Here is a 16,478-nt window from a genome sequence, read left to right as displayed (position 1 = left end):
GCAGGAGGCTCTGTCATCCAGTCATCTTCATGCTATACTTGTCTGCATTTTCTTCTTGACTCATTCAATAAATATATACTAAGGGGGCAGCTGGGTAGCTCAGTGAATTGAGAGCCAGGCCTAGAGAGGGGAGGTCCTGGGTTCAAATCTGGCCTCAGTCACTTCCCAGCTGTGTGACCTTGGGCAAGTCACTTGACCCCCATTGCCTAGCCCTTATCACTCTTCTGCCTTGGAGTCAATGCACAGGATTAATTCCAAGATGGAAGGTAAGGATTTAAAAAAATAAAATTAAATAAATGTGTGTATATATATTGTCTGATATGCTTAGGGCTCACAGCTAGGTGGCACAGTGGATAGAGTGCAGGGTCTGGAGTCAGGAAGACTCCTCTTTGGGAGTTCAAATCCAGCTTCAGACACACACTAGCTGGGTGACCTCGGGCAAGTCCACTTAAGTCCACAGTCATCTGTCAAATGAACCACTCAAGTATCTTTGCTAAGAAAACCTGGAAAGGGATCACAAAGAGTCAGACATGACTGCACAACAATAACAACTTGACCTTCTCAATCAGCCAACCAATAAGTATTTAATGTACTTCATCTCCCGGGAACTATGCAAGGAATGGGGAAAAAAAGATAAAAATGAAACAATACCTACCTTTGAGGAACCTACGTAAGATCAGTGGATATAACACACACAAATATAAATTGAATGCAAAGCAATTGGTCTAGCATTAATAGCTGGTGGAGGGTGAGTCATGGGAGGGGAGATTCAAAAGCCTTATTTTAGAGGTAGCCTGTGAAAGGAGCTTTTATTCAGAGGCAGAGATGCACTCTAGCCTTGGGGAACAGCTTGTTCAAAAACCGAGATTAGTCGTGGAATGTCCTGCAGGAGGGAAAAGAAGTTAAGTCGCTTTGACTGGAATGTAGAGTCCATGAAGGGAAATAATATACATTAAATCTAAAACTTGATTGTGAAAGACTTTAAGTTCCAAGCAAAGGAACTTGTATTTTATCCTAGAGACATAGGAAGTCACCAAAGCTTACTGAGCAGGGAAGCAGCACGGCCAAATCTTCACTTTAAGAAATATCACTTTGTTAAAGCGAGCAGAACCAGGAGAACACTGTCCACAGTAACAGCAATATTGTAATGATGATCAACTGTGAAAGACTTAGCTTTTCTCAGCAATATAACGAGCCAAGACAATTCCAAAGAACCCGTGATGGCCATACCATGACTGGGTCTCTATTGCAAAGAGATCCATCAGAGGAAAAGGACCTACTTGTACAAAAATATTTTTAGCAGCTCTTTTTGTAGTGGCAAAGAATTGTAAAAAGTAAATAAGCTCTCTATAGTTACACAAAAAATGCCCAAAAGCACTACTGTTAGAGAAATGTAAATTAAAACAACTCAGGTATCCCTCCCCACCTATCAAGCTGGATATTATAACAGAAAAGGTGCAACCTCCCGTCCAGCGGGGGCTACAAAAAGAAATTTTTCCTTTGGGTTGGGGCTCGAGAAGGAGCAAGAAGTCTGAGAATATGGGTGAAGAATGAGAGACACAGACAAGTCAGTATTACTGAATAGGGAAGATCCCCTATGATATTCTCCTTGGTAGGAAAATGTGAGAACTAATGGAACACGTGGAAATGAAAGAAAATAGGGTAAGCATATCAAGAGTGAGGATGCAAAGCCCAAGAGAGGAAAGAGGAGGAATCACGGGCTGCCTTCCCAATTTATTTCAGTGTGGCTTGGGAGGCGCTCAAGGAAAGCATAGATAATTCAGATTGGACGCGATGGTAATGGTGACACCTTTTGGGTGTGTTGACTTCAACCCTCACTTTTACAAAGGAATTTGACTCCTCACAAAATGTTAACGAGTTTGCCTTGAGCAAAGGCAGCATGGCTAGGTCAAGAGTCCATCCACAAATATCAGAGTTCAAACCTTGTGTCTGAAGACACAATAACCATACATCATTTATATTTCTTAAATGTGAATATGCTTGGGATACTACAAAAGGAAAATTACAAAACTTGGAGAGGATGTAGGAAAATTGAGACACTACTGCACTGTTGGGGGAGCTGTGAATTGATTCAGCCATTCTGGAGAGCCATTTGGGCATATGCCCAAAAGGCTATAAAATATTACATACCATTTGATCCAGTAATAGTATAAGTAGGTTTGATAATTTTTTTTAAAGGAGGGGGTGCTAGATGTACAAAAATACTTAAGCAGATCTTTCTGTGAGGGCAAAGAATTGGAAAGTGAGGGGACTCCCATCAATTGGGGAATGGCTGAGTAAGTTGTAGTATATGAATATAATAGAATACTATTGTGCCATAAAAAAAACAGTGGATGGATGGATGGATGGATGATAGATGGATGGAGGACAGATGGACAGATAGATAGAAGAGCTCAGAAAAACCTGAAAAGACTTAAACTGAAGCAGAATGAAGTAAGCAGAACCAGGAGAACATTATACACAGTGACAGGCGTCCTGTATGATGAACAACTGTGACCATGAACCAATAATCCCAACAGACTCATGATTTTAAAAAAATGCTATCCACAGTCAAAAAAGGAACTGTTAGAACTTGATTGCAGCTCAGAGCACATCATCCTTCATTTTATTTCCTTCATGAATAGTAATAGGTAATATGGAAATATGTATTGCATGAAAGCAATATTATATATCAGACTATTTACTACTTTGGGGAGGGGAGGGAAGAAGAGAATCAGAATTGCAAAATGCAGAAAACAATTGTCAAAAATTGTTTCTATATGTAATTGAAAAAAAATTTAATTTAAAAAAAGAATCCTTGAAAAATGCTATCTACCTCCAGAGAGAGAACCAATGAACTCTGAGTGTAGATTGAAGCATACTTTCTTTTTATTGTTTTGTTTTATTTTACAACAAGGCTAATATGGAAATATGTTTTACATGATTTCACTTGTATAATTGATATCATATTGCTTATCTTAATGAGTGGGGGAGGGAAAGGATAGAGAGAGAGAGAAGGAGAGAGATGGATGAATGGATGGATGGATGGATGGATGGATGGATGATAGATGGATGGAGGACAGATGGACAGATAGATAAAGAGAGAGATGGATGGATGGATGGATGGAGGACAGATGGACAGATAGATAAAGAGAGAGATGGATGGATGGATGGATGGATGGATGGAGGTTGGATAGATAGATAGATAGATAGATAGATAGATAGATAGATAGATAGATAGATAGATAGATAGATGGATAGATAGATAGGTTTTGTATCTCTGTGGAAGATAAGTTGGAGAGAGAAGAAATTTGGGGGAATGAGATCTGTTAAAAGGTCATTGAAATAGTCCAGGTGAGAGATGACAAAGGCCTGCACTAAGGTGGTGGAGTGGAGAGAAGGAAGAAAGCTGTGGAGGTAGAGCTAACAGGTCTAAACACTGATTAGAAGTATGGTGTAAATGAGGAATTGAGATGGGGAACCTGGGTGGCTGAAGGGATACTGATGCTATTGATTGGATTAGATAATACATACCAACAAACTAAGGAGAGAGGAGAGAAAAATTATGGCGCCCAGAAAGGGTTAGTGCCAAAGTGGATGGTGGCCAACTTTCTGAAAGCTGGTGTTGAGTGATGTGCACCACACATGCGCTGGTCCTAGCTGCTAATTAAAAGCAAATAGTGTTCACAATGCCCTATAATGCCATCCTGTCAGTCTGAAGATGGGTAATGGTATTCTGGAAGTAGCCTGTAATCCATTTGGCCTTCTGTTCTCTGTGCATAAGTGGGCGGGCGCTTTGTGGGAGTGAGTGTTTCTCACTGACATCAGTCTTAGCCATCTCAGGATTCCTTCAAGCTGTGCCAATAATAATGCACATTTCTCTAGCATTTTATTGTCACAAGTCACCCTTGCACACGTTATCTCATCTGATCTTCACAACAACCCCGTGAGCCCCACAGAGTCTGCATTATTATCTACATTTTACAGATGAGGGAACTGGGGCTTAGGAAAGTTAAATGACTCGTCAAGGTTACCTAGAACTTGACACAAGCTGGATTTAAATCCCAAGGTTTCAGCCACAAGTCCAGCACCCTTTCCGCTAGGAAGGGTCGTCCTACACACATCCTCAACCCTATTGTCTTCCTTCTAAACAAGATGTTTCTATATTTAGTTCACATTTGGCATTAATGGCCTCATCTCCAGCACTCCACCCCCAAGTTCAGCATTTGCAGCTGGCCTAGCAGCTCATAGGCAGAGATTCCCTGGGCCCTTAACTCATTTTTCTCACAGTTTTGACATGGGCAGAGCTCATGAGGGAAAGCTCCAGGATATGGGATGGAAGGCTTACGATGAGAAGATAGAAGCCAGGTAGAGAGACAGCAGAAAGAACCATGGCTGAGCCACTTGGGAGCTATAAGCAATTGCAGAGGGGAGAAGCAGAGGAAAAACCAACTCAAGAGAGAGAGAGAACAATGTACCCTAAGCTTGAATTATCCATGCCATGGATTTGAACTATCTGATTTTTTCCTGCTACTTTAAAGGAAGCAACAAAGTGAAAGGGGAATTTGAGTTCACACCCCTATAAGCATAGGAGTTCCAACAAGGTGGTGCAGTGGACAGCCCAGTAAACCTAGACTGAGGAAGACTCAGTTCAAATCCACTCTCAGGTACTTACTGTGTCACCCTGGGCAAGTCATTTCACCTCTATCTGCCTCAGTTTCTTCAACTATAAAATGGGGATAATAAAAGTACCTGCCTCCCAGTCATTGTGAGAATCAAATGAAATAATAGTTGTAGTGTTTAGCACAGTGTCTGGTACATACTAATGAATATTTGTTCCCTCCTCTCTAATCTTTTCTTCTTGCATTTGGGCTGAAAAATAATTAATTACCTGATAAAATGCCTTGTTACTATCTTATTCTGATATGATTTTACTTTTGCTTTTTATAATCTGGCATACAAGTATTGTGTTGTTTTGAAACCCTTCTGTCTTTAAATTGATGCTAAGTATTGGTTTCAAGGCAGAAGAGTGGTAAAGGTTAGACACCTGGGGCTAAATGATTTGCCCAGGATCACACAACCAGAAAGCATCTGAGGCTAAATTGGAACCCAGGTCCTCCTGACACCAGGCCTGGCACTCTATCCACTGTGCTTCCTCCCTGCCCCAACTCACTTGATTCTTATGTGTTTTCTTTGGCAGGGCTCCCCATTAAGATGGGTTTGGAGTTGCAAGATGTCCTTAAAGAATTAAAGTAGCACTTCCAAAGATCTTCTAACCCTATGTCAGAGAGAGGCTTGGAACAAATATCTTACCCCTACTGAGCAGGAAAAGATTTAAAGACACATCAAAGACTTGCTGACACTATTTAGACACCTGACTATTCTGTGTTCCAAAATAGCCTGGCCCGTGGAGTCATGGATTCTGTGTAGGAAAGAATTCAGCCATAATTAGGTCTTCAGTAGAAACTTTTTTTTTTTGAGAGAATAACACCCGTGCATTTTTCCCTAGTGTCAGAATATTGGGTGCGTGAAGAGCGTGACTCACTAAAAGAGATGATGTTTGAACCTTGGCTCCTCGATAAACAAGAGGTGGAAGTCCCACTACTTCTTGTAGGGAAAGGAAGTAGCATCTCACCTGAGGCCACTCATCCCATGATGCCAAAGGGAAACAGGACCAGCGGGGAGTAGCCCTATGACATCACCAGAAAACATGGGTGTCATGATTGTCTCTCTGTGGGGATGCCCCTCTAAATGTTTACCCTACTTGTGTATGGACACAAGTGTTCCATACGATATACACCCCCCCATTTTTAAACCCTTACCTTCTCTCTTGGAATCAATATTGAATCTTCCAAGGCAGAAGAGTAAGGGCTAGGCAATGGGGGTTAAATGACTTGCCCAGGGTCACACAGGTAGAAAGTGTCTGAGGTCCAATCTGAACCCAGGACCGCCTGTTTTTAGGTCTGGCTTTCTATCCACTGAGTCACCTGGTTGTCCCCCATTATATCTTTCCAATGTGTTCCTTGGCCCCTCTCTGTTCCCTAGGCATAATATTCTTGTCACTGATTTGTGCTTGTATTTGCATGAGGGTATTCATGATAGAAATATTTTATTATTACTTTCCTTTCTCTTCTGTTTTGTTGCCTTAATCTAATTGGTTCCTCTAGTTAACTAGTCCTAGTAAATATATTGATAACGCCTTGTGAGCTATGGGTAAATCCACAGAGTACCTTGAACTTGGGGTAATTTCAAATAAGAAGATAAAAATAAATTTACTTGGGAATAGACTTAATAGTACTCATGCATAATTAAAAATGATCAATAAGGGCATCAGGGTTGCTCAGTGGATAGAGAGCCAGGCTAGAGACAGAAGGTCTTAGGTTCAAATATAGCCTCCAGATACTTCCTAGCTGTGTGACCCTGGGCAAGTCACTTAACCCCCATTGCCTAGTTGTTACCTTTCTGTCTTAAAGCTGTTATTAAGACAGAAAGTAAGGATTTAACATAAAAATTAAGGGGGCAGCTAGATGGATTAGTGGATTGAGAGCCAAGCCAAAACCTAGGTTCAAATATTACCTCAGACACTTCCTACCTATGTGACCCTGGGCAAGTCACCTAACCCCCATTGCCTTGCCCTTACCACTCTTCTGCCTTAGAATCAATACACAGTGCTGATTCCAAGATGGAAGGTAAGGGTTTAAAAAAATAAATTTTTAATTTTAAAAATGATCAATAAACCTTTGGAATGGTAAATGGCATATTTTTTTCTGAATCCTATCTTGAATCAATAGCTAATTACTCTGACATTCCCAACATATATCTATATTCTATTCTGCAATTAGCTCATATAGACCATTGTATCTGTAATGCAGGTCTTCTGCCAAGTTTAGGACATTTTGCAGAAGACTATCCAAATTGGCAGAGAGAGAATGCTGGTGGGACACTGAGTGCCTGCATTAGGGACAGATTTGATGTAAAAGATTTGGAAAGGAGAAATATTCTTCATTCTTTCTTTAAAAAAAAAAAAAAACCTTACCTTGCATCTTGGATTTAATGCTGTGTATTAGTTCCAAGGCAGAAGAGTGGTAAAGGCTAGGCAATGGGGGTAAGTGACTTGCCCAGGGTCACCCAGTTAGGAAGTATCTCAGGCCAGATTTGAACCCAGGAGCTTCCGTCTCCAGGACTGGCTCTCTATCCACTGAACCAACCAGCTGCCTCTCATTATTCACTATTCATGATAGTCTTTTGTATAACCATTTTTTTGGTAAAAAGAGCCCAAGCCAGTAGTTGTAAGATTGGAGTAATCTTCCCTCTGTAAGGAACAGTGGCCAGGAAAGCAGATTTTTTTTTTGTTTTAAACAAGAGAGAACTAAGAGCCTCTAAATTCAATTTATGAAGACATAGATAAATATTTCTGGAATTTTGCCTATTCTTCTCTAAGGAATATGATTCTTGCCTTGAAGAGAGTAGAAAGGGGGCTATGAGGCTGTCATCTCTCTTTTCCTCTAAGAAAAGGGTATCAGACTAAACTTAAATCCATTTTCCCACATAAATATTGTTGATCCAGGGATATAATTTTGGTTTACACAAAAAACTACCATGCCCAAAAAAATGGCAAGAAAAATAAAATGAAAAAGTGCACTTTAATTCGAACTCAGAGTTTATCAGTTTTCTCTCCTGATCTAGACAGCATTTTTTCATCATGAGTCCTTTGGAATTGTCTTAGATCACTGTATTAATTAGAATGTCTTTCCCAATTGATTCTCTTTACAATATTGTTGTTTCTGTGTACAGTGTTCTCTTGGATCTGCTCGCTTCATTTCGCATCAATTCATATCAATCTTCCCAGGTTTTTCTGCCTTTTCTGCCTTGCCGTTTCTTATAAGACACTTTTTCAGAGACTACACCAGGCTCTCATATTCATCCATCTTTATTTGCATTTGCACCCATATTCTGTATACAGCTCTTAAAAATCTTCATCCACTGGGGTGTTGCATATCCACATTGGATAACTCCTATTTACCCAATTCATGTTGGCTGAGACAACTGTGAAAGACTATTTTTCTTGGGATTTTTTCCCTTTGCAGCATGACTAAGATGGAAATCTTTTGCATGTGTAACTTATATCATATTGCTTGCCTTCCAAATGGGAGAGGGGAAAGAATTTTGAACTTAAATTTTTTTAAATAAGTATTAAAATAAATAAAGTATAATTTGAAAAAAGAAAAAGAAAAATTGTGTCTGGAGCAGTAAAGTGAAGAATGAGCTGAGGCTGGTGAAGGGAGTTAAGGACAACAAAAAGGGTAGTTGTTTTGTTATTGGTTGTTTTTTTTTTAAGCTATTGCAGGAGAAAATAAGGTGATCCAAAAAATGACAGCATTAGTGCTTGAGGTAAACAAGACAATGAATGACATCAAAGAGCAGGAAGAGCCGCTTAATTCTTATGTTGCTTATGTAATCTGGAGCTCCTCACAAGATGGAGGTGTGCATATGTAGTACCAGTAATTTTCTTTAAACCCTTACTTTCTGTCCTAGTATCAGTTCTATAACCAAAGAGAGGCAAGAGGCTAGACAATTGGGGTTAAGTGACTTGCTCAAGGTCCCACAGCTAGGAAGTATCTGAGGCCTGATTTGAACCCAGGTTCTTCCAACTCTAGGCCTGGTCCTCTATCCATTGTGCTGCCCACTCAGGAAATTTTTAACACCAGACAAGGGAAGGTGTTGGCCATGCACACACACAGGCCAAACTGCTTTGCTACTCGGTTTACTGGCTCATTGTCTTGCTAAGCCTCTTTCAGAGTTCAAAAAGGCAGACAAGGATATGATCTGAATGTCAATAAAATTTCAGAAATTTTCTCTGTCTCTGCCTGTATCTCTATCTTTGTCTGTATCTTTCTGTGTGTCTCTCTGTCTCTGTCTGTCTCTTTTGTGGCTTAAGAACTCACCCTAGTCCTCCTGGAAAAGTACATTTTCCTTCTGGGTTATCTTCTTCACTCTTAATTTCAAACTGTGCAAACAAAAGCAAGTGAAGGTCATAGCAAATGTCTCTACTTTTAATAGTGGCTCCAAGGAATGCAGAAATCCAAATAGATATTAAAAGGAATATGGCTGGGGGCAGCTGAGTGGCTCAGTGGATTGAGAGTCAGACCTCGAGATGGGAGGTCCTAGGTTCAAATGTGGCCTCAGACACTTCCCAGCTGTGTGACCCTGGGCAAGTCACTTAGCCCCCATTGCCTAGCCCTTACCACTCTTCTGCCTTGGAACCAATACTTAGTATCCATTCTAAGACAGAAGGTAAAGGTTGAGAGAGAGAGAGAGAGAGAGAGAGAGAGAACATTATAGCCAGCTACAGATTTAATACTTGAAGAGTAACTTGTGAATGTTACCTCCAGAGAATTAATTGAAAAATGGAAACATGAAAGCCAGAGTTTCTATATTAATATCTATCTCCCAGATGATGCCTTCTATGATGCCTGGAGGGGAGAGAGGGTCTAAGACAATTGTAACTAAAGTCTATTCATATAAATTAGAAAGGAATGTGGCTTTGAAATTTAGGATACAATGGCTACTGCCCATAAGGGACAAATTATGTATGCATGTATATATGCCCACATATACATATATGCTATATGCAAACACACATGCATACCTCCTCCGCTAGGTCAGAAGGGAAAGGGAAAGCGAGGCTATCTTACAGGCAGATAAAAGCAAGAGAACTGGTTCCCCCAGGCTGTAGCCTGGATTCTGGGCATCTCACCAACCACACATGCAATATTTCTACCTGCCCCATTTTCCATTTCTCTAATTAATCCCAGTCAATCTGCATCTCACTTGCATCTGGATCCACTCCCAATCTTCTCATTGTAGTCATCTCCTTGTGGCTGGCAAGTGAACAATGGCTGAGGCTGTCTCTGCTCCTTGCTCTGTCTGTGCATGGCGTCCCAGAGCAGTACTCTGTCCGCCTCCTCCTCCCACTGTCCACATGGCCAAGTGGTTTTTCTGTGGAAGTCTCTTTCAAGACCCCAGGAATCCAGAAGGACACGAAGCTTTCTGCTGCAGCTCCCTGTGCCTTTGATGCTTTGCCAGCTACCTTGCCAGCTCTCCTGACTTTTGTCCTGTCACTGGACTTTGATGACTCTGGAAGAGGAAGCCAGGCTGATGAATTTCTGCAACTTTGTCTCACTTCAATCCAATTCACTTGCTAGTCAAAATGTCATCTTGTGGTGTCATGAGTCCTCTGCAAAAATGAAGGACAAACAAACATTTCGGTGACCCCATCTCTGAAGTAAGGATTATATCTACGTTTTTGTTTTTTTTCTGCCAAGGGCAGGACAAAGATGTCTAATGGGAATATGAATCAAGATAAGCAAGAAGGTAAGAGTGCATCTACTTGCTTTTGATGACCCAGATGAATGAGAAGAATTAGCTGATGTGATTGCTGAGCCACTACCTACTACTACTCATTATTAGGTGAGCTACTGAAAGATAATGGAAAACGGAAGAGGTGGAGGCGGCTGGATTGCTCAGAGGATGAGTAGCCAGGCCTGAAAACAAGAGGTCTTGGTTTCAAATATGACCTCAGACACTTCATAGATGTGTGACCTTGGGCAAGTCACTTAACCTCCATTACCTAACCCTCTCTGCTCTTCTGCCTTGGAATCAATATGTGATATTTATCTTAAAACAGAAGTTAAGGGCTTACAGTGTTGTTGTTGTTTTTTAATTAAAATGCCAGAAGGACTACAAGACTGGAGAAGGACAATTTTGTCACCCAAAAGAGAAGGGAACAGAATCTATAAACTATAATCAATTAAATTTTGATATTGTATCATTAATGTGTCATTAAAATAATAGGAAACACTGAAAAGGAAACAATGATTACAAAGATTTGTACAAAGCAGGCCTTTATGGAAGATGGTTTATGCCCAACTAACTTTATTTCCTTTCTTGACAGGGAAACAGCAGATTAAAGTAATGCTATAGACATAGTTTGTCTAGATTTTATCAACATGTTTGACAAATTATCCCAGACTTGATTTGTAGAGAAAAAAAGATGAAGAGATGACTCTAGGCACTCTCTAAGCCTCAGTTTCCTCTCTTGTAAGATGAGGCAGGGCTATTTGGCTTCTAAAGTCCCTTCTAGCTCTCAATTAAGATGGGTTTAAATGATAATACAGTGTGATGGATTTGGAACATATTGGATGGTCAGATTAAAAGAATGGCTGTCGTGTTCAGCATCATGTAGGCAAGGATTTCTGCTGTTTCACATTTATCAGTGATTTGGATAAAGGCATTGAGGGAGGGCTGGCCCATTAAATTTGCTGATGACACAAAGCTGAGAGGGATACAAGTTCAGGATAGGGGAGTCATTGTTAATTGCAAGTTGTGTAGGGGGGTTTCCTGAAAAGGATATAGAAGTATTAATGAACTGCAAGCACAAAATGAACCAATAGTATCATAGAGCAATCAAAAACACTAATTCAATTTGACCTGTTTCAATCTTGGACTGCATCAGGTGGGGCATAGCTGCCATGAAAGGATGATCTCCTTTGTCTTCAGAACTAGTCAGACAAAATCTAGGGTATTGTATTCAATTCTGGGAGTCATTTTTTTATAGTCTTAACAAATTTTATTTAAATAGTTAATTAAGAATATTTTTCCATGGTTACATGAATCATGTTCTTTCTCTCCACTCCTCCCACCCCCTCCAGTAGCCAATGCGCAATTCCACTGGGTTTTGCATGTGTCATTGATCAAGACCTATTTCCATATTATTGATGTTTGTATTAGGGTGATTATTTAGAATGTATTCCCCAATCATGTCCCCATCGTTGAACCATGTGATCAATCATCTGTTTTTCTTCTGGGTTTCTGCTACCACAATTCTTCCTCTGGGTGTGGATAGCGTTCTTTCTCATAAGTCCCTCCGAATTGTCCTGGATCTTTGCATTGCTGCTAGTAGAGAAGTTCATTACGTTCAATTGTACCACAGTGTGTCGGTCTCTGTGTACAATGTTCTCCTGGTTCTGCTCCTCTCACTCTGCATCAATTCCTGGAGGTTGTTCCAGTTCCCATGGAATTCCTCCACTTTATTATTCTTTTGAGCACAATAGTATTCCATCATTCATCCAATATAGACCACATTTTGTTCAGCCATTCCCCAATTGAAGGGCATCCCCTCACTTCCTGGTAGTCATTTTTGAAAAGGAAACTGATAGGGGCCAGTTGGGTAGCTCAGTGGACTGAGAGCCAGCTCTAGAGATGGGAGGTCCTGGGTTCAAAACTGGCCTCAGACACTTCCTAGCTGTGTGACCCTGGGCAAGTCACTTAACCCCCATTGCCTAGCCCTTACCACTCTTCTACCTTGGAACAAATAATCAATATTGATTGAAAGAAAGAAAGAAAGAAAGAAAGAAAGAAAGAAAGAAAGAAAGAAAGAAAGAAAGGGAAACTGATCAAATGTAGCTAGGTGTCATAGTAGACAGATACAAGGCTTGGAGTAAGGAAATGTTGAGTTCTGATTCTACTTTGACCCTTGCTAGCTATATGACCTTGGGCAAGTCACTTAATATCACAAAGCATTCCATGCCTCATTTATAAAATGGGTATGCCAAAAAGACCTTTATCATAGCATTGTTATGAAAGTCAAATAAGTTAACATGTAAAGCATTTTTTGTCACATTGAGAGATCTATTTCAGCAGATTTGGACCCTTGATCTACCTGCCAGTCCCTACTGCCCCACAGTAGAGCTCCACCACTAGACTCTGAATGTCCTAGGGCTCCAATCTCTGATGGTGGCCCCCTCCCTAGATCACCTTGAATTCTGGAGAGCTAGGTACCCTCAGGGCCCTGCTGCCGCAATGAATAAACTGGAGCAGCTGAGATAGCTGGCAGAACAGCTCCAGAATCAGATTCTAGAAAGCTTGGGAAGATTCATCCCTTACAGAGATGACAACTGACTTGGATCTTGTAGGAAGAAGCCAGATGAGAACACAAGGGATCTATCTTTGTGGTCACCTGGCAAAAATCTATGACTTCCAATGGGGGACAGACTCAAGGCTAATGGGCCATGCTTCACAGGATGGAAAATTCACCACCTGGGATACCAATAAAAGTTCAGGCTATGCCTCTCCTATCTTCTTGGTTCATGACCTGTAAGCCCTCTCAGAATTTTGTGGCATGAGGGGAGGGCAGAAAAGGATAGTAGACAGCATTTGCTCTGTCTACAGTCTCATAATCCAAGAGGCCAAGGGGCAAAGTCAGGATCAACAGAGAGCTGCCAGGCCACACTGGGTATCTGTCTTGCTGTAGATTTTTAGATGACAACTAGATCATCATTAGCTATAGTGACACAGCCTGTGCCTTATATGATATAGAAATAGGACAGCAAACATTGAGCTTTTTGGGGCACAGTGGGGAGTTAATGTTCCTGTTCCTGGCTGCAGATGGCCAGAGCATATAAATTCATCTCTGGTGCCTGGAATGCTTCTATCAAAATTGTGATACGTTTGGGACGCTCTATGCCAAACAAACTTTTCCAGGCCATGAGTCTTATATCAGTGCTGTGGACTTCTTTCCAAGTGATATGCCTTCACCAGGATCTCAGCTGATACTACATGCCACTTCTTTGACCTTTGGGATGACCAGGAGTGATATATGTACTCTCCTGACAATTTAATCTGTGGTTTCATCTCTTCTTTCTCTGAAGGTGGACAGTTACTACTGAATGATTGTGATGACTTCAACTATAATATTTGGATGCCATGAAAGGAAGCTGGGCAGGTGTCCTTGATGGCCATGACAATTTTTGCTGTCTTGTGATGACCATTGATGGGGTGGCTATGACCACAGTTCTGTGGGACTTCTTTAAGATCTAGAACTACCTGCCATATTTCTAATGTATTGGGCCAGAAAGGGGAAGGGGTCCAAATCAGACCAGAAACTGGCCAAGAAGAGATTGGTTATACACATCTGGGCCTGGGACAGGTCTTCTCTTCCCTAGGATTCAGTTCTTCCCCTAGAGATGAAGATGGGATAAATGGGAACCTCCCTATCTTTTTCCCTGGTCAGGAGTTTCTCTCTGCTGGAGGGCCAGGGTCAGGAATGAGAGTAAGAAGCTCTATAAAATGACTTTTTAAAGTCAGTTTATTGAGAAGGGAAAGACTTTAAAACCAAGCAAGACTTAGAAAGAGTTACAAAATGTAAAATAAATAATTTTGACTACATCAAATTAAAAAGCTTTTGTACAAACAAAACCAATGTAACTAAAATCAGAAGGGAAGCAATAAATTGGGAAACAATCTTCATAAAAACCAAAGGTTTAATTACTCAAATTTACAAAGAGCCAAATCAATTGTACAAAAAATCAAGCCATGGGCAAGGGACATGAATAGGCAGTTTTCAGATAAAGAAATCAAAACTATTAATAAGCACATGAAAAAGTGTTCTAAATCTCTTATAATCAGAGAGATGCAAATCAAAACAACTCTGAGGTATCACCTCACACCTAGCAGATTGGCTAACATGACAGCAAAGGAAAGTAGTGAATGCTGGAGGGGATGTGGCAAAGTAGGGACATTAATGCATTGCTGGTGGAGTTGTGAATTGATCCAGCCATTCTAGAGGGCAATTTGGAACTATGCCCAAAGGGCGATAAAAGACTGTCTGCCCCTTGATCCAACCATAGCACTGCTGGGTTTGCACCCCAAAGAGATAATAAGGAAAAAGACTTGTACAAGAATATTCATAGCTGCACTCTTTGTGGTGGTCAAAAATTGGAAAATGAGGGGATGCCCTTCAATTGGAGAATGGCTGAACAAATTGTGGTATATGTTGGTGATGGATCCTATTGTGCTAAAAGGAATAATAAAGTGGAGGAATTCCATGGAGACTGGAACAACCTCCAGGAAGTGATGCAGAGCAAAAGGAGCAGAACCAGGAAAACACTGTACACAGAAACTGATACACTGTGGTACAATCGTACATAATGGAATTCTCCATTAGTGTCAATGCAATGTCCCTGAATAATCTGCAGGGATCTAAGAGAAAAAACACTATCCACAAGCAGAGGACAAACTGTGGGAGTAAAAACACTGAGGAAAAGCAACTGCTTGACTACAGGGGTTAAGGGGACATGACTGAGGAGAGACTCTAAATGAGCGCTCTAATGCAAATACCAACAACATGGAAATGGGTTCGAATCAAGAACACATGTGAAACCCAGTGGAATTGTGCGTCAGCTGGGGGGGGGGGAGGAAAAGAAAATGATCTTTGTCTCCAATGAATAATGTTTTGAAATGACCAAATAAAATATTGTTTTTAAATTTTAAAAAAAGTCAGTTTATTTTTAATTTTTATTATTTTTCCATAAAGGAACCAATTCCAACTCTGTTTTTTAAAAAAATCCTTTGCAAAACTTTAAGTTATATAAATGCTATCTATAGAATGTGCAGACATGAGAAACCTTGAGTCCAGATCATATTAGGATTAGTTGAAGGAATTGGGAATGTTCATCTTTGAAGGAAGACTCAGAGACAGCATATTAGTTCTCTAATAATATGGAAGGAAGGAAGGAAGGAAGGAAGGAAGGAAGGAAGGAAGGAAGGAAGGAAGGAAGGAAGGAAGGAAGGAAGGAAGGAAGGAAGGAAGGAAGGAAGGAAGGAAGGAAGGAAGGAAGGAAGGAAGGAAGGAAGGAAGGAAGGAAGGAAGGAAGGAAGGAAGAAAGAAAGAAAGGAAGAAAGGAAGAAAGAAAGAAAGAAGAAAGAAAGAAAGAAAGAAAGAAAGAAAGAAAGAAAGAAAGAAAGAAAGAAAGAAAGAAAGAAAGAAAGAAAGAAAGAAAGAAAGAAAGAAAGAAAGAAAGAAAGAAAGAAAGAAAGAAAGAAAGAAAGAAAGAAAGAAAGAAAGAAAGAAAGAAAGAAAGGAAGGAAGAAAGGAAGAAAGGAAGAAAGGAAGAAGGGAAGGAAGGAAGAAGGGAAGGAAGGAAGGAAGAAAGAAGGGAAGGAGGGAGGGAGGGAAGGAGGGAAGGAGGGAGGGAGGGAAGGAGGAATGAAGGAACAAAGAAAAAAACATTGGAATAAAAAGGAGTTTTCCTTAAAATGATAAGTGGTATCTATTTATAACCATCAGCAAGTATATAGAAGCCTTCCCAGAAAGATGAAGGATGAAGCAAGGATGCCCATTATCACAACTAGTATTTAAGTTTTGTACTAGAAATATACAAAATGTACTATAGAAATGAGCAGGAAAAGAAATTGAAGCAATTTGTACAGGCAATGAAGAAACAAATTTATCATTCTTTGCAAGATGAGAAGAGGGCATATGTAGGGAAACCCAAAAATCAACCAAAAAACTATCAGAAGCAATCAACAACTTTAGCAAAGTTATAGGATAGAAAATAACCCACATAAATCATTAACATTTCAATTTACCACTAACAAAGTTCAACAGCAAAAGAAAGAAAAAGAAATTCCATTTAAAA

The 16,478-nt window shown here is 40.3% G+C and overlaps 1 pseudogene; it reads left to right on the top strand.

Moving 5' to 3' along the window:
- The first annotated feature begins 12,861 nt into the window (after window positions 1-12,861).
- On the top strand, window positions 12,862-13,878 carry LOC100027463 (guanine nucleotide-binding protein G(I)/G(S)/G(T) subunit beta-2-like; annotated as a pseudogene).
- Window positions 13,879-16,478: the final 2,600 nt, after the last annotated feature.

Source organism: Monodelphis domestica, chromosome 2, assembly GCF_027887165.1.
Source record: "Monodelphis domestica isolate mMonDom1 chromosome 2, mMonDom1.pri, whole genome shotgun sequence".
In the NCBI taxonomy this organism is placed as follows: domain Eukaryota; kingdom Metazoa; phylum Chordata; class Mammalia; order Didelphimorphia; family Didelphidae; genus Monodelphis; species Monodelphis domestica.
The sequence above is the reverse complement of the archived record's forward strand: the minus strand, read 5'-3'. Positions and strand labels throughout refer to the sequence as shown.